Source organism: Chlorocebus sabaeus, chromosome 3, assembly GCF_047675955.1.
Source record: "Chlorocebus sabaeus isolate Y175 chromosome 3, mChlSab1.0.hap1, whole genome shotgun sequence".
Classification (NCBI taxonomy): domain Eukaryota; kingdom Metazoa; phylum Chordata; class Mammalia; order Primates; family Cercopithecidae; genus Chlorocebus; species Chlorocebus sabaeus.
The window spans coordinates 31590547-31609137 of NC_132906.1; the positions used below are offsets into that span (position 1 = coordinate 31590547).

Below are 18591 nucleotides of genomic sequence, written 5' to 3' on the forward strand. Positions count from 1 at the left end.
AGTGAAAATGAACCCTAACCAAATGTATCAACGTACAGAACTGAGATATGAATTTATAAGGTGAGAGGAGATCCATTAATAATAAAGAGATCTTTTTTTTCTTTTGACAGCTTGAGAGCATACATCTGGCACTGAAACTTCCATGTGGTTGATATTTAGATTGTTCTTTATTATCTAAATAAGCAGCAATGTGCTTTGGAGACTGAAAGAAAGGACTGTAATTCTGTGAAACAAAGCAGGCCTGGAGCAAGGCATATGGCTGTTGCCCTCAGGCAGAGGTTTTCAGTTCCTAAAGTCGGGGCGGGTCCTGCTGCTAGCAAGTTGGGATTAGTTATTAGAGTGTTCCCAAGGTGCCACTGACTCCAAGGAAAGCACTGAAGCTGTGATCACACTCCATTACTCCTCAACTTACTAATGAGCCAAATTTCCAAAAGGGAGTGCTCCCTTTAAGCATGCAATTTTATACTCACCAAATGACCTGCAATTGTACTTACAGATGGATTATACTTAAATGGCTCAACCAGTCCAAGTAGCCAGTCACTTGACCCTGATGCTAGAGAAGTTAATGACTCATTGCTCCAAGAATAGTCTGAAAAACCTAGGTCAGAAGATGTTTTAAAATGTTTGTATTAGACATATTCCCCCAGAGATGGAGTTTAGAAGGAAACAGTAGAGTTCCAGTGGCCTGGCACCTACTCTTCAATTTTAAAAATCAACAGACATTTTCCAGGCCCTGTGCTAGTTGCTAAGGATAGAGTGGTGAGCAAAACAGAAAGGGGTGCTGTCTTCATGGAGCTGACATTCTATGAGAGACAGAAACACACATGCAATTGTGCATAGTAAGGCTACACAGAAACAGATTGATTGGAAAGATGTATTTAAGGCCCATGGAGGAACACAGGAAGGGGCTGAGCTCATAAATCAAGAAAATCATCAAACAACAAACACAGTGTTTTACTTAATTCAGGTAATAAGAAAAGGTCTCAGTGAGAACGTGACCCTTTTGTTGAGACCTAAAATAAAAGGAGTTGGTTATGAAATAGTGACCTCAGGGAAGGTGAGGACCTTCCAAGCAATGGGCACAAAAACCTGACAGTGGGGAAAACCTGAATGTATTGGAAGAACTGAAACTGTACTCAAGTGTGCAGACTGCGTACGGGCAGAAGGAAAGAGTGATGCGTCATGGACAGAAGGTCTGAGCAGGCAGGGCATTCCTAGTCACGGGATGACATTTGGATTTATTCTAAGTGCAATGTTAAGCTACTGAAAGTTTCTAAGTTGGGGGAGATAGGATCAGACCAGTGTTTTGGACAGCATGACTATTTTCTTTGCATTTCTAAATATCCTTGGCATATTGATATAACTTGGAGTTCTTGACAAAACCGATACTGTTCTAAATTCACAGATTTCAGTTTTTCTTCCTCTTACACCATTCATTCTAATATTTCTTGTGTCTAATGTTTGCTATGTAGTATCTTTGGACACATAGAGAAGATAAACATTTACTGTTTAAGGGGAAAGACACAACACAAAAATAAAAAATATTCATACAAATGACCCATGTGTCCCCAGCCTGAAGTTCAGACACTAGGAGTTCAAAGAGAAGCAAGTCTTTGAACCCAGAAATTATGAAAATTTCTTTGAGCAACTGTCAGGAAGTGAAAAGGAACCCTAACCAAATGTATCGACTTATAGATAACCGAGATATGAATTTATAAGGTGGGAGGAAATCTGTTAATAATAAATATATCTCTTTTTTTTTTGGACAACAAAAAAACTTCCTTGAGGAGGTTGCTCTGTCCCTGCCTCCCCCAACTCCCAGGATTCTACATCAGTCAACCTATTTTAATATGTAAGTCTATAGATACACGGCTACAAAGGCCCTATATAAATAATGCAGAAGTTATTATGTATTTTACTTGTGTGTGTGTTTGTATGTGTGTGTGGGTGGGTGCGTGGTTAGAGACACCTGTAATCCCTGGAGTTTGGAAGGCCAAGATGGGAACATTGCTTGAGCTCAGGAGTTGGAGACCAGCTTGGGCAACATGGGGAAACCCCATCTCTACAGATTTTTCTTTTTTAAAAAATAGCCTGTCATGGTGGCATGCCCCTGTCATCACAGCTACTCAGGAGGCTGAGGTGGGAGGATTGTGTGAATCCAGGAGGTCAAGGCTGCAGTGAGCCATAATTGCACCACTGCACTCCAGCTGGGAGAAAGAGTGAGACCCTGTCTAAAATAAAATAAACTTAAATAAAAAAAGAAAGAAAATGAAATAATATCACAGAAATGATATCATTATGTGTAGTAGGAAGATACATGGGAATCCAAACTCCCCACATTAAAAATGTTGAGTCATATAGCATTACAGAGTTAGACTATTAGCAGATTTCAAAAAGGAATCTAGGAGAACACAGGTCTTACCCAAGGGGATTTTTGGTGTTGTTTCTGATGACTTAAAAGTCTGTTTCCATTATGTCAACTAGAAACCCACTTTTCAAAAAGCTAATAGATGGGATTCTTGCTATCATCGAATAAAACATAGGTGCTTAGAGCATAAAGACTTATTTTCACTTGTATTCTTATCTTGGTAAAACAGTCTGCTGACGGTGTCACCCTTTGTCTGGTGGAGGTTTAGTGCTGCTGCTGTCGGTATTAAAGCCAGAAAAAGAGAGAGGGGCACTGGGAGATACTTTAACTGCCACAGGCATAAGCCATTATCTTCACTCTGTGAAAAATTGCCCGATTTCTTCTCTTGATAAAGCTAGACATGGGTTTAAAAACATCACTTAGAAACATAAACCTCAAATACCTAAGTCCTTACTTCTCTTCCTTTATCATTCACCAGCGCCTTTGAGAATTGGAGGGGAGTAAGGTAACTACTTGTAATGAAATGCACTTAAAGAGGGTAAAATGTTAGATTTCACTTTTGAGGCACAGTTGATAGAAGCATTATCCCTGGAGGGCGTATTCAATCAAGAGTCTGAGATGCTGAAGCAAACAGAGATTAAGAGATGGGAAAAGGGTTTCATCAAGGCACATGCTGCGGCAAGAACTCCTGTTGGCTTCCCTTTGCTCTGGCTCTCTTAGAGCACACGCTTCTGTGGGGATCATGCTCATTCTCTCTGGTGAAGTTATGCTTCCCCACATGCCCTTAAGGTTCACTCTGGACACCTCGGCAAAGCCTGAAGTTTCCCTGGCCTCAGCCCCAGCCCACCTTGTCTTTATACCTCACTTCCATCACGTATACCCTATGTCGTATCCATCCCAAACTTTCCATCATTCTGCAGACTTTCTTCAACTTGTGGTCCCTTTCTATGTCTTTGTTCCTGATTTTTATTTTTATTTTATTTATTTATTTATTTATTTATTTTTTAGATAGAGTCTCGCTCTGTCGCCAGGCTGGAGTGCAGTGGTGCAATCTTAGCTCACTGCGATTTCCACCTCCTGGGTTCAAGTGATTCTCCTGCCTCAGCCTCCTGAGTAGCTGGGATTACAGGCACCCACCATGGTGCCCAGCTAATTTTTGTATTTTTAGTAGAGACGGGATTTCAACATGTTGGTCAGGGTGGTCTCCTGACCTCAAGTGATCCACGCACCTCGGCCTCCTAAACTTCTGGGATTACAGGTGTAAGCCACTGCACCTGGCTGTTCTGATATTCTTATCACATTAAATGACTCCTTTCAAATTTCATCTTTTTTTTCCCATTTGATCTTCGTAGTAACCCTGTTTAGATCATTACTATCCAGTTTCTGTTCCTATAGCACTTTGCTTTCATTCTGTAGTTTTAACATTTTTACATTCCTCTCTGTATTCTGGTTGTGTTTCAATATCCCCTTTGCCTTCAGACTGTAAGTTCCTTGAGAATAATGAATCTCTCTCTCTTTTTTTTTTTTTTTTTGTTTTTTTGAAACAGAGTCTTGCTCTGTAGCCCAGGCTGGAGTGCAATGGCATGATCTCGGCTTACTGCAACCTCTGCCTCCTGGGTTCAAGTGATTCTCCTGCCTCAGACTCCTGAGTAGCTGGGACTATAGGCACTCGCCACCATGCCCGGCTAATTTTGTATTTTTAGTAGAGATGGGGTTTCACCATGTTGTCCAGGATGGTCTTGATCTCCTGACCTAGTGATTGGCCCACCTTGGCCTCCCAAAGTGCTGGGATTACAGATGTGAGCCACTGCACCCGGCCAGAGGACAATGAATCATTTTCACAATTTTTCTTTCAAAAAGTAGTACTCCCAAAGAACATTTATTGAGCACATGCTGATGAGTGCCAGGGAAACAAAGAGAAGGCATGTGTAGTCTCTGTTCTCATGGAGTTGATATTCCACTGGCAGGAGAATAACAATAGATAGGAAACATAGACAAACAAAGTAGTTACAAACTGTGATACGTGCTATAAAGCAAGCACACAGGGCGATGGGATAAGAGAGTCTTGGGGAGGGGGATATTTCATTAGATAGAGTATAGGAGCTAACTTTTTTGTAGTGGTGATCTGGGAGATGAGAAATGGCAGTGGAGCACTCCGAAGAGTGGCAACAATGTCCTAAGGCAGGCAGGAATTGTCAGAAGTCATTTTGTGGTAAGGGATAGACAGGTAGAAGATAGAGTTGGATATTTAGGCAGGTGCCAGATCATTCAGGACAACAACAAAGAGTTTGGACTGTGTGTTTTTTTTTTTTTTTTTTTTTGGACAGAGTCTTGCTCTGTTGCCCAGGCTGGAGTGCAGTGGTGCAATCTCGCTCACTGCAACCTTTGCTTCCTGGATTCAAACAATTCTCCTCCCTCAGCCTCCCAAGTAGTTGGAATTACAGGTGCAGACTACCACGCCTGGCTAATTTTTGTATTTTTAGTAGAGACAGTGTTTCACGATACTGGCCAGGCTAGTTTCAAATTCCTGGCCTCAAGTGATCTGCTTGCCTCAGACTCCCAAAGTGCTGGAATTACAGGTGTGAGCCACCATGCCCAGCCCAGACTGTGCATAGTTGGAAGCCATTGCATGGTTTTAAGCAGGAATGTGATATTGTATGTATATATATATAATACATAAACCTCTGCCTCCTGGGTTCAAGCGATTCTCCTGCCTCAGCCTCCTGACTAGCTGGGATTACAGGTACACACCACCACTCCCGGCTAATTTTTGTACTTTTAGTAGGGATGGAGTTTCACCATGTTGGTCAGGCTGGTCTTGAACTCCTGACCTAGTGATTGGCCCACCTTGGCCTCCCAAAGTGCTGGGATTACAGGCATGAGCCACCATGCCCAGTCAAATGATATGTATTTTTAAAGATAATATAGATAATTGTTGAATTAAACTATCAATTCATAAGAAGAGGGCTTATTTACTCTAATTGAATATTAATGGTCTTTGTTTCTTCATATGAAACATTTGAAGAACCTTCAAAGACTCCATGAATAAAACCATTAAAAATAAAAGAATACTTAATTCAAATTTTTCATGTTCTTTGTTTTGGTCAGTTAGTTTTAATTGTTTCATTTCTACTGATTTATGAACAAGGTTTGGCTAAACAATAATAAACAATCTTCTAGTATAAATAGAGCCCTGGAGAGTGGGGGGTGGTATCTGTTTGTGTGAGTGTGACACCCCTTTAATTGAATTCACAGAACACATTAAAAAACTAGTACAATAATTTGTCTTTGTAATAAAATCCCCTCCCTTCCCTTTATTTCTCTCTTCATTTGGGGTTACTCCTCATAAATTTACAAAATTCTTTTATTGATCTAAGTAGGAGTTTCCACATACCTGGGAGTAATTAACTTTTTTACAGATTTCTTTGTAGTATGGGGTAACTTTCTGGCCTTTCTTCTATTTAGAATGAATGAATGAAATGGTACTGGGTTTCCATAGAATAGTTTAAAGAAGGGGACAAGAAATATGATGGGAATAACAACTTTTAGACCCAAATGGGGAAGAATCTTAAGAACAGACTTTCTGCTCGAAGAGATCCAAGTCTATTGCTCTTAGAAAAGTTTTCTGGTAATAATTCAACTTGGAATAATGCAGCAAGTTTATATTGGTAGCCACCTATTTGTAGCTGAAAAAACTGGAAATAGTTCACACAATGAAACCCAGCTACAAGGCAAACTGACATAAACCAAATGTTCCTGATAGATCCACCTACTCTTCACAAACAGAATGGGATCTGCAACAGTGGGAGTCTGGTCCATCTCTAATTTTATTCTGTCTTATTGGTACTCATCCTGATTAGATTGGAGATGGAGTAAATGTCTTAATTAACTTAAACATATAACTACTCCAGGATATATTTCTAAGTTCAAGGTACTCTGGGAGAAAATAAGCTGTTTAATTTAACAAATGTGATTTATGGTGAAATTTATCATGAAATTAGATGAAATTTCTAAAATTTTTAAAAATAGTTTTCAGAATGGTAATTGCTGTAAGGGGTAAAATTATTATGTGCATATTAATAGCCTTTAAGCATTTTATGAAGTAATCCAGTAAAATTGACTTCTAGTCAGTCCCCGCTATACTTGCTTTATTGGCAACATTTCATCTGTGGGTTGCTGTTGAGACATTTTTACTGTTTACCAGATGGGGTAAGATTTTACATAACTTAAAACATCTGCTCTCATTGCAGTCCAATATGATCATCTATTTATATTTTTGAATTATATTATTCATTTCCTTTTAAATGATCATGAAAATGTTTTCAGAAGGACAAGTTTACATGATATTTGTGAAAGACATTTAACTTTTCCCTCTCTTTTTTTCTTGTGTATCTGCTATTAGGATGAGCCATATTTTGAGTCATGAATATAGTGAAATATTTAGATACATCTCCTACTTATGAAGCATTTGATTTCCTAAATTAACTGTTGTTAATGTCACCTCTGCTTTCCCATACACACCTGTATATAATCATTTCACTGTAAATATAAAATACAGAAAGCCATTTTAGATCATGCCCAGGGTCTGATACACAAAATGTCTTCAAAAAATGCTATAAGGATAAATGCTGCTCCTTAAAAAACAGAAGAAGGAAAAGCTATACAAAATAAAAAAGGAAATAGAGTTATTTACTTGGGCTTTGAACTAGCTAATAGTGAAAATAACTATCGTGTAATTTACAAAGCACTTTTATATATAACAGTGAAAAATTGGTTATAGATGTTACTATTGTTGTCCCATTTTATAGATGAGAAAACTAAAGCTGAAGGGCATTTAATGACTTACCTAAGGTCAGGGTGGTGCAATGGCACAATCTTGGCTTGTGCCAAGCTATTGGGGTTCAGACCATAGTCCCTTTCTCCAAGAACCTCATTTAATTCCAGCATAGCCTAGTCTGAATTGTTGAATCCTTGAAAATCTCAGCTGGCAGCATACATGTTAATGATGCTGAGAGGTTAGAATGAGAAGTCTCCTTTTGTTTATGGTTGGAATATGGTGTGTAGAGCCTATTGCTTCTGTGGGCTTAGTTAATCACTTCCTGGGTCACAACGCCTTTGAGGTGTACTAGGTTGAATTGTGTCTACTCAAACCTATCTGTAGTCCTAATGCAGTGCATTTGAATATAACCTTATCTGGAAATCACCTTTAAATGTAATTAAATTAAAGATCTTGAAATGAGATTATCCTGGACTTAGCTTGGGCCCTGACTCCAATGCAGAGTATCCTTATAAGAAATAAGAAAGGAGAAGACACAGAGACACAGAGACCAGATAAAGATGAAGACAAAGATTGGAGTTATGCAGCTACAAGCCAAGGAACACCAAGACTTGCTGGCAACCACCAGAAGCCAGGAGAAAAACATGGAACGGATTCTCTCGCTGAGCCTCTAGAAGAAACCAACCATGTCAACACCTTGATTTTGACTTTGTACTTCTGGTCTCCAGAACTGAGAGAAAATAAATTTTTGATTTTTAAGTGATGAACTGTGTGGTAGTTTCTTAAATGGTAGACATGGGAAACTAATACAGTTTGACTCTCTTCTAGAAATTGTGAAAATCATAATATATGAAAATCTGAATTTGGGCCATATTTGTTTGATATAGAAAATGAGAAAAAAGGCAAGATGACCAGAAGATACTGACAGAAAAAAATTGAAGAAGCAGCACCATTAGTGGAAGCCGACAAGCCTTTCCATTGCTCCTGGAGAGCTGGTCCCAGGTACTATTTGTCTGTTTTATCTGATCTGCAGTTTGAGGAATAGGTATGAATGTGATTCAGAAGATTAGGAGTTTAAGATATCACTAATTAATTATGCCACCCTGGAATGTCACTTAAACCCTTCATAAAGTCAACTCATCTTGAAGCCTGTGGGCCTGACATTGCCAGTCACCCAGCAGGGGACTACAGCTTAGTAGAAACAGGGCTTTGGAACCAAAACACCTTGGTGCAAATGTCACCTCTACCACTTACTATATATAAGCAGGTTTGTAAATCTCAACCTTGTTTCTATACTATAATGACCTTTATACTTTCTTTAAGAGGTATTGAGTGGGTTAAATGGAATAATCTGTGTAAAACATATATATGTTTAACTTTTTTCCCAAATATTTTAGGGCAAGTTTATCATGATGCTAACTCAATCCTAGAGTCCTAGTGACTGACTAGCAGGTTTCTCAATCTCTTTAAACATTTTTCATGTGTTAGATTTGTATCCTTTAAGGGCCTTCTGGTTCAGTATTTTCCATATCACCAATGGATGAGAGATGCGTGTCATATTCTCTTTAGTTTGTTTTCAGAAAACAATAGGTTGAGTATGTGTGTTTTCTTTCAAACTATACACTCATCACACCTCACACATTCCCCAGTTTGAAAAATCTCTGAACTAATCTTCTGACTGCAACACACAGGAAATGGTGCCCTAACGTTGTCTGGAAAATATCAATGTCAGGCATTTCTCACTGGCTTTAGAGAAAAGCTTTTTAAATCAGACGGTTTTTAATATATACCTAAAATTACACATTTGTATAAATTTAGGCCTTCTTAAAAGTAATAGTATAAAATCAAACCAGGGACCCATAAATAATAAAAACGCATAATACACCCTTAAATGTCTGGAGGAACTATTCTTTTCAGTTTCCATTGGTATTTTCCAGTTTAAATAAAACAAATTCAAGCAACCAACAAGTTCCAAAGTAACGAATTTTAATTTGCATCTCTCAGCCTGTGACGGGTAGTGAGCTATATCACCCGAGTAGCACTTATGAAAACTCTTCTTTCTTTTCTCTTCTCGTTTCCATCACACACTCGAAGTTGCTCTAGAGGGCTTTTCTCTGCAACTCCCAGACTTACGGCATATTCCCCAACCCAGTGTCCTTCCTCCTACGCTCTGTGTCTCCACACTCCATTCCTTAACAAGGCTTGTTGACCTATCTCATCTCTAGCGGCACACACTTCCTTCTGATTGAAAGCAAGGAGGAAGGAGCAGGTTGACCTGGGCAATGTGAGAAATCTCTTTTGTGGGTCATAGGAGAGGCTGTGAACTTTGAGGTAAAAAGTAATTTTTAGTCCTGTCATAATTGTAATAGCTTAGATTAACTTACAAATTAAAAGTACTTTCAGTTATATTATCATATTGTCTTGTAAAATATCCTATAAAATTCTTACAATACATTATTATTATTTTCAGAGAAGCCTACTAACTAGATGGAAAGCAAGCAGTTGTGAGCTGTCTCTTTTAGCACCTGACCTTCCTGGCTTGGCTAAGGTAAGTGCAGAGACAAAACTTGAATCTAGGTCTTTGAACTCCTAGTCTTGTGTTTTCTGTCTGCCTGTCTCTGTTTCTGTCCCTTTGTCTATTGATCTATGTATGTACGTATGTATGTATGTATGTATGTATCTATCTATCTATCTATCATCTATCTATTATCTGTCTAATCTATCTACCTATTTACATCATCTATCTACAGGTATCTGCCTGTATTCATCCATCTAATTTCATTGCCTCACAGTACCTGTTTGAATGATTGGAAGTAACTCAAAGTCTGTGAGTTGACTCCAGGAGGAATAGTCATGTGGTGACATCCTCCCAACTGCACAGTGATGTGTGATAGGAGCCAGCCCTTATGGTACTGAAGCTGCCAGTACTTCCTGAAGGGTCATGCCAAGGAGAGGGAACTGTCAGAAGGGGGCACCAAATGGGGGGAAATAAGGCACTGAGACAATTTTATGGGGTGAATGTGCTATAAAACTTGAGTGTCACTTATTCCTAATTCCACCTTTCCTGAGCAATGCATCTGACCCAAATGAAATGCAATAAAAATAAAATGAAATAATTAATTCCCCAGTCCATAAGTGGAAATCAAAAGTCAGTGGAGAGGAAGCTTTCCAAGTCAAAAATACCATTCAAATATGAATAAATTATATCACATTGTTGTTATTAATTTATCATTCCATTCAAAGACCTCTTGGGTAGAAAAAGCAGAGGTTTAACATTCATAAACCTTTTTTGACAGTCAGTAGGGTCAGATTCTCATTCCATGCTCATTGTAATTCTCCTCTCAGTTATCCTACTGAAAATTATTTTCAAAACACATGCTTTGTTACATGTGAATTAAATAGAACTGTAAAATCTCTTTTCCCAGATCAGAGGTCACCAAACTTTTCCTGTAAAAGTTCAGATAGTAAACACTTTAGGTTTGAGGGATGTATGGTTTCTGTCTCTACTACTAAACCGTCCAGGCAGCTGGAAAGCAGGAATGAACATAAATTAATACATGTGCCTGTGTTCCAAACAATGTTATTTACAAAAGCAGGCAGTGGGATGGGTTTGGCTCACAGGCTGTGGTTTGTTGACCCCTTTTCTAGATTAAATGGAGAAGTCAGGAGATGGGGTGTGATCCCAGAAAATCTGTATTTTTGCTGAACTGAAATGCAAGATAAGAATCTATGTGTGTTGCTGAACATAACCACATGAACCTATCCCTATTCATTAATATATGTATTAGTTCACTTTTCCTTCTATGTGGTTAAATAAATCTACTTACATTTTCATAGCAAAGAAACAAAGGTACAGTTCTCTTGAAGGCTCAGCCTGCTCTATAGGTGAACGGAAACAATTGCAATTGGAAGAACAAATATTCTCCTTACCAAAGTTTTAAAATCGAAAGTGAAAAAAAAAAAAAAACAAAAACTTCATTAGCAGTGAGAACTGCGCCTTGGATGCTCATTGGTTTTGAAGCACCAAATAAGCGAAAAAAAAAAAAAAAAATGAATGCATCAATCTTTCAGAATCAATGCATTTCTCTGGAAATAAAGTGAACTTTCCATTTCAACCCCATTCTCCCTTCATTCGCCATAGACACACCAGAAATCAGTGCTCCCTGAGTTAAACTGCATTACGGTACCAAGCAAAGATTCTTGGTACATAGATTCTTAGCAAAATGACAACTACACTACAAACCTTAGAAAATGTAACATCAGATCCATAAAGAAGCCTACTAACTAGATGGAAGGCAAGCAGCTGTGAGCTGTCTCTTTCAGCACCTGACCTCATGAGATGCTTAATAAAATTGCCTACAAAGTATTACTCTCTCATCAGTGCCAAGAGGCATTTGTGGAGAGATAAATAAAGCTATTTTCCAAAATGGGGAATATTCTGGCATGCCTTTATTGAAATGACAGTTTCTTTATGAGATAGGAGATGGGCAGGAAAATGCCAGCCAGGTAGTTGCCCCTGTGCCCACTACTAGTAGAAGTTCTATAATGAGATTCCAAATTAGATTGCTGAACCTCAAAGACAAGGTGCTTCACATCTGTGAGATGTTCAGCTTGACTTTATAATGAGTTCACCGAACAGAATGAACCACACTTGAAATCAAATACTTTGCATGCAGGATGAAATAAGTGGGGATCAATCATAGTCAGGGAAGTGGCAATTGCTCGGAATGTAATGACACACTAAAGGGGGAAAAAATGAGAACGTAAAATGGATCAGATAAAAGAGCCAGTTCATGACTAACACAAATGGGCAACATTTGTGCCAAGCCAGAGCTGCATGCATTAGCCTGTAGAGATGATATCTGAAGAGGGTGGGATGGTGAGAAGTATAAATGTTCGCACTCTCTATCCAAAGACATCAACCTACTCAGGAAGCAGCCATAATCATTGCCATCTTAGGAAGCATTTTCTGAGTGTCTTATTCTCAGAGGCTTTGAACTGGTGACAGACGTTGGAAAAGCAAACATATTAGTCTTGGTAACAGGTTGTTTTTTGTCTGCATGCAGATTAGATTCTAGATGAAGCCCACATAACCCACCTACTGAGTATCAACAAATGCATGGCATAAGCCTTAGAGGTATCTTCTTCCCTGTAAGTAGCTGAAGGGCTGCAAAAGCTCTCAGGAACCAGTATCTCTCTCTACACAGGCAGCTCACTTGCAGACTCCCTGAGAGAAGTATCATCACAAAGGTCTGCAGGCTAGCATGACCATCACCCCAATAATCCAGGGTCTTTTATCCCAGCCACTCTGCTGTGATTAGTATACCTGCCATAGCTAGGGTTCCCCCAAGGTAGGGGTCAGCAGATGGAAATAATCATGGATGCCCCAGGTGTGATCCACCTCTCCTGTTTCAGAACCAATATCGTTACCTGTTTCAATGTCTAGCGGGGAAATGTCACTGGAGGCCTCATTAACAGCAGACAGTACAGAGAGTCATAGTCTAACTTCTGGCCTTTCTGCAGGATTTGAAGCTTATATTAAGGAAGGAAGAAAAAGAACAGGTGTCGTGACTTGTCTTTTTCTTTTTTCATACCGTAACTGTCACTCATAGGGTTCCAAGCAGAATGAAAAGAGCCAAAAGGAAGCCCAGTGAGTTGCCTGGCCTGGGAGGTCATGATGGTTTATTGCAGCCTTTGTTTTTACGAGAAAAGGACAGCAGGCTGGTGTCTCTCTCGCCCACCTTCCCTTTTAAGATACTTTTTTGACTTGACAGTCTTTTGGCTGTCAAAGTCCCATCCAAACCCCAGCAGGCTCCTGCCTGGGTCAGTGCTGGACATAGTCCCGCTGCTGGCTTCAGGCTGCCTTCTGGAATCCTCTGGAATGCTTTCTGGAAAGTCACGAGGGAGTAAGTATGTGTGTTTCATCCTTTCTGTTCCTAGCTGAGTCTGCTAATGAAAGCTTTCTGCTTTGAGAGGAGAGAGAGGCTGCCCCGTCTGGTGCTCTCCTGCCCCTGGTAAGATTATAGTAATGGAGGGGAGATGCATTTAGGACAGCAGTCTCTAGCTGCTGCTATAGTTCTTTCTCTAACCTCACCCTGCAATGCAAAGTGTTTCCAGCTTGGCAATGGAATAGAACTAGGAATGACATGATGGAAGGGCTTCGGGGTCAAACAAAGCTGGGACACACAGTATAATGCAAAGTTAAACAATGAGGATGTGAGGGATGCACCTATGGGAAAAGGTGTTTCCAAAACTATCTGATCTTATAACTTGTCCTCCAGCGTCTCCCAAGAATGTTATTGTAAGAACATTAAGGGTTACATAGAGGGAAGAATAATTGCTGTTTATTATATGTACATGTAGGGGTACTAGATTAAAACACACATGTGCCTGCACGTGCACGTGCGCGCGCACACATGCACTCACACACACACTGGACATTGCTCTCAAGAAGACAAGGAGACTGTGGTCTCTCATTAAGACAAGTATAAATTGATCAGGTGTCTTCAAGGGCAAACTATCAAGAGAGGTACTATTGTTCTGCTATTTGTCTTCCTCTCTCTTTCTTTAAAATTTACTCCTCTCCAATTCATTGAATTTTTCCCCTTATTCTTAGAATCTCTTAGGAAAAATTCTGTGCACTTTTCTAAGTCGGATCTCATTTTGCTATTCTTGCCCATATTCTTATTCCTAAGGGAAATACATGGCTAGAATTCTTGTGTGTATGACTGATAAAGCCTTTAGAAAAAGAGATAATGAGGCAGAGACCAACAGAGATCAAAGAATCTCTAGCATAGACATAATACAACAGCTATGTCATCTCAAAAGAAGTCCTGTCATTAATATGCTGGGGATGGGAGTCCTTGTCTGAGTGGTCAGGCAGGCGGGCAGCATTTACTAAGAACCTGCAGTGATGCAGACAACTGTCCCGGTCACAGCAGGGAATTATGTGGGAACAAGGCACTCTAATAAAAATAAGAGGGACAGAACACAAAGTACTGAAAATACACAGAAAAAAAAAACTTATATTCAGAGACATGTGTAATCCTGTACATCACTATCTGAGTGTTAAGGATGTTGCTATGATGAAAGAAGGAACCAGGACCTACAGAGGATTGTCTGGCAAGCCCTTGAATACCAAGATACATTTGCAACGAGTAGAAAAAAGACTAAACAGAGATGTTCGGTGGGCTGCAACAGTGAGGGTGCAAAGCAACAGGAAGACCTTACCGCTCTTAGCTTTTTCTGCTCAAACACCTCTTGGGAGTTCCTATATATGTTCCATCTTAACTTGGATGGCTGTTTTGGCAAACTAAGCCCCATTTCCTGTCCATGAATCACAGAAAACTTGAAGCCTTAGGAAACATAATTTGTCTTCATGTAACCACAGGTGCGTCACCATGTCTTCCATCTCAGGAAGTGATTTCTGAGTGAAGAATTTGACTTCTCTTAGCTAACATATGTCCCAAAAAGATCAGACCAGTATGTCACTATCTTCTCTGGCCCTTTCAACGTTGCTAGGCAGTTAAAATGCCATATGGTAGATGACAAATAAAAGCCATAGCCAACGAAGTCTCTCAAAGCAACTGTCTCAGATGTTTCCCCATTTCTGTGTGATGTCTTGTGCTTGCCATCATCTTCCTAGCTCTGCAGTCCCGTTTTAATCCTTGCTTCTGGCCTGTTTCTCTTTGGCAAACCTTGGGACTACTTCAAGATATTAGAGAACAGATCCTCAGTGTGTGATCCTGGTTCCTTGGTTTCCATGTGTCCAGTGGATGTGGGGGCTGGGCGTGGCATCATTGTTGGCCTAATCACTTTTCCTCTCTCTGCTTTCACCCTCTGCCTCCTTCACCTCCCCACTTCGCCCTCTACCTCTTTTACATCCCCTCCTTCCTTGCCATTCTTCCTGCCTGCCTATACACATCACTAGGGGAGCATTCTGGTACAGATGTCTCAGTGATTAAAGTTCTCATACTGATTGAGGAAAGAATACGACTAAAATAATTTCCCTGAAGTGATGAAGTAATTTTTATAAAGTTAAAATACTGATAGAATGAAAGTGGACAAATCTAGGAGAGTTCATTGCCAATTAATTACTCCAGTAATCTTCAACTGAGAGTGAATTTTGCCCCACTCCCCAGGCTACATTTGGCAATATCTGACGACACTGATTTTCATAACTGTGCTGGGTGAAGGTAGGGGGTTTGCTACCTGCAGCAATTATTATGGGCTAGCGATGGCCCTAAATATACTTCAGTACACAGAACTTCTCAAGCCTAAAATATTAATTGTAGCTTTGTAGAGAAATATTGAGTTACCTTAATTATAACAAAGTCATATTGTTTACAAATGGTAATTTAGTTTATCTAGGAAGAAAAGGATACGTTTTCCGTAGCTAGGCAAATGGATTTAATTTTCTATGGAACAAATTTTTATCTTTGGCTCCTTCTCTTACTCTGTTTCTACTAATTAATCTATACCAGAGTTCACCAAACTTTTTCTGTTCCAGATAGTAAATGTTTTAGCCTTTGTAGGGCGAAGAGGCAAAATTGAGGCTACTTATGTCTTAAGAGAGAAAACTCCTGCTGTTTCCCACTAGGTTTGCCTGGAATGGACAGTCCCTCAGTGGTGGGCAAACTTCACATGCAGTTGTGTTTCAGTGGAAGTATTCTCTGGAGGAAGAGGAACTGATTCCAGGGGCTGGGGTCTGGTGGTGAGGTGACTCCTGGACTGAGATTCTACCACTCAATGCTGACAGTGAAGTCCCCAACGTTCAGGTGTCAGAGAGTGCTGGTCCTGTGTAGCAACAAGGCTCAGCTGCCAGCTGGAGGGTAGGTGCTGCTGTGGATCAGGACACAGGGCAGATGCCCTTTGTACCTCATAATGCTAGCTGGTTCATGCGGTGCCCATGGGCTCTAGAGAAACAAGAGAATTTGGTTCCTGGGCTGCAGTTTGTTGTATTCCCCAATCCCTGATTCTGTATCGTCCGTTTCACCATCTTCCTTTTTCTCCCAGAGGATTATTTAATCTCAGTCTGAAGGAACTTTCTCAAACTTCAAATGTTTTTGAAGTTTGTAGCAACAGTAGAATTTGACTTATTGTAGCAACAATATGATTTATTTTGAACATGCAGAAAAATCATATTTAAGGGTTACTTTCTCTAAGTGGAATTAGCCTTGTTCAGGTCTACCATATAAATATAGCTTTGACTAACCTTCGGGGGGCACTTTGAATCCATTTAAAAACATCTGCATCCAGATGGCCTACTACTTAAAAAAAAAAAAAAGCAAACATAAAAACAAAAAACTTGAGGCTATTAGGCATGAGCTCTTCTTCATCCACTAAACCTACAAACTTACAGTCCAAAATATTGTTCTGATTTTATTGGCAGAATGGTTATGAGAGTTAGTCTAACTAAGTTAAGCACTTCATATATTTTATATAAAAGAAAAGGAGGTAATTACTAGAAAACAGCCAAAACCCTTTCTCACCTCCTTTCTCTATTCTTGGAGAAAGAGTTACATTCTCTTTTGTATGCTTCTTTGTTCAAGCCTATTCCTTCACCTGTGTGCTTGGTCTATCTATTTTTAATCTCCTTAGAAATAAACTCTTTAACAATCTTCCCATTGATATCTACCAAAATTTGCCAGAAACGTCATTCCAAATGATGAATATTTTGGAAGCACTCTTATTGTACTTGAGAAAAACACACTAATGCTTGCTATCACTGCTATATAGCACTCTAGTGGAGGTCCCAGAGGATGCAATAACACAATGAAAAAAATCTATTTGCTGGTTGTATTAGACAGGGTTCTTCAGAAAGAATCAGTAGGACAGACATAGATATAGAAAGGGGGATTTATTAGGGGAACTGGCTCACATGATTATGGTGTCTGAGAGGTCCCACAAAAGGCCATCTGCAAGCTGGTGTCCTGGAATGCTGGTAGCATGCATCAGTCCAACTCTGAATACCTCGGAACCAGGAAAGCTTATGGAATAACTCTCAGTCAGAGGCCAAAGGCCTGAGAACCAGGGGAGGACACTGGTATAAGTCCTGGAATCCAAAGGCCAAAGATCTTGGAGTTGTGATGTCCAAGGTCTGGAGAAGAAGAGTGTCCCAGACCCAAGAAAGAGAGAAAATCATCCTTCGTCTGCCTTTTTGATTCCATCCAGCCCTCAACTGATTGGATTGTGCTCACCCGCATTAAGGGTGGACCTTCTTCACTCAGTCTACTGACTCACATGGCAATCTCCTCTAGAAACACCCTCACAGTCAATCCCAGAAGTAATGCTTTACCAGTTCTCTAGGCATTCCTTAATCAAGTCAAGTTGATGCCTAAAATTAACTTACACACTGGTGTATCTTCTGCTCATCCTGAACTGGTGTGCTCTCCAAACTTATATCCTGAATGCTTTTATATTCTTACTCCACATGCCCCACCTAGGTGAACTCATTGCCTCCTGTGGCTTATAGTATATGAATCAAGAGTCCAAATTTATACTGGAAATTCTGACTTTTCTTCTGAATTGCATACTCTTACCATCCAAATCTTTATTAGCACTAGCTGTATGCCCCACAGACATCTCAAAGCCAACATATTTAACATATACAATACTGAACTCATGATCTTTCCCTTTAAATATTCTCTTTCTTTATTTACAGGACTTGTTCACAGCAAAATGTCAATGATGCTAAGACTGAGAAATCTCCACTCTTTCTATATTTCCAATCATGGGAACAGTGTCAACACTCACTCACCCCAGGATCCTGAATCCTGGGAGTCATTCCAAGCTCCTCATTTCATGCATAACTGTGCAACAAAATTCCATTTCCTTACTATTTCACAATTTCTGTCCCCTTCTCTTCCTCCTCCACTATTATAGCCTTAGTTAAGACTTTCATAATCTCTCATCATAACTATTGTAATAATGTGTTGATTGGCCTCCCTGCTGGAAATTACACCCCTTCATAATATTGCAATTAGAGAGACCTGTTGAAAAATAGAAATCTAATGATGTTATTTCCTGACTTAAACTATTTCTGGAATCTGAAAGCCTTTGCAGGTAAAGCAGAAACTATTTAGCATAATACATAAGGTCTTCCATTTTCTAGCCCTGTATTGTTAACAACCAATATTTAATTATTCTTCAGATTTATCACCACATTTACTTAGCACTAAGTGCCAGGCACATGCATTTACATATATTTAATGTAATCTCAAACCAACTGTAAAATGAAGGTGCTGTTTTAACTGCTATTTATGGTTGAAGAAACTGAGGCATAAAGCCTTTAAGGAATTTGTTCAAGATAACACAGCTAGAATGCTGTATGTTTGAAATTTGAACCCAGACGACCTGATACCAGAGCACAGAATACCCTTTGTCCCTACCCCCACTACCAGGAGAAAGCAAGTGTCCAGGAAAACATTTTTTTCCCCTTCTTTTT

The 18591-nt window shown here is 39.6% G+C and overlaps 1 long non-coding RNA gene across 2 annotated transcripts in view; it reads left to right on the forward strand.

Annotated features, from left to right (window-relative positions):
• The first annotated feature begins 7978 nt into the window (after positions 1 to 7978).
• The window catches only part of LOC119620064 (uncharacterized), a 73293-nt gene continuing 62680 nt past the window's right edge, over positions 7979 to 18591 (forward strand). For both annotated transcript variants that reach the window (XR_005236452.2, XR_012092663.1), the window contains exons 1-2: positions 7979 to 8147; positions 9616 to 9693. This is a non-coding gene — a long non-coding RNA (uncharacterized lncRNA). The remainder of the gene's footprint in view (positions 8148 to 9615; positions 9694 to 18591) is intronic.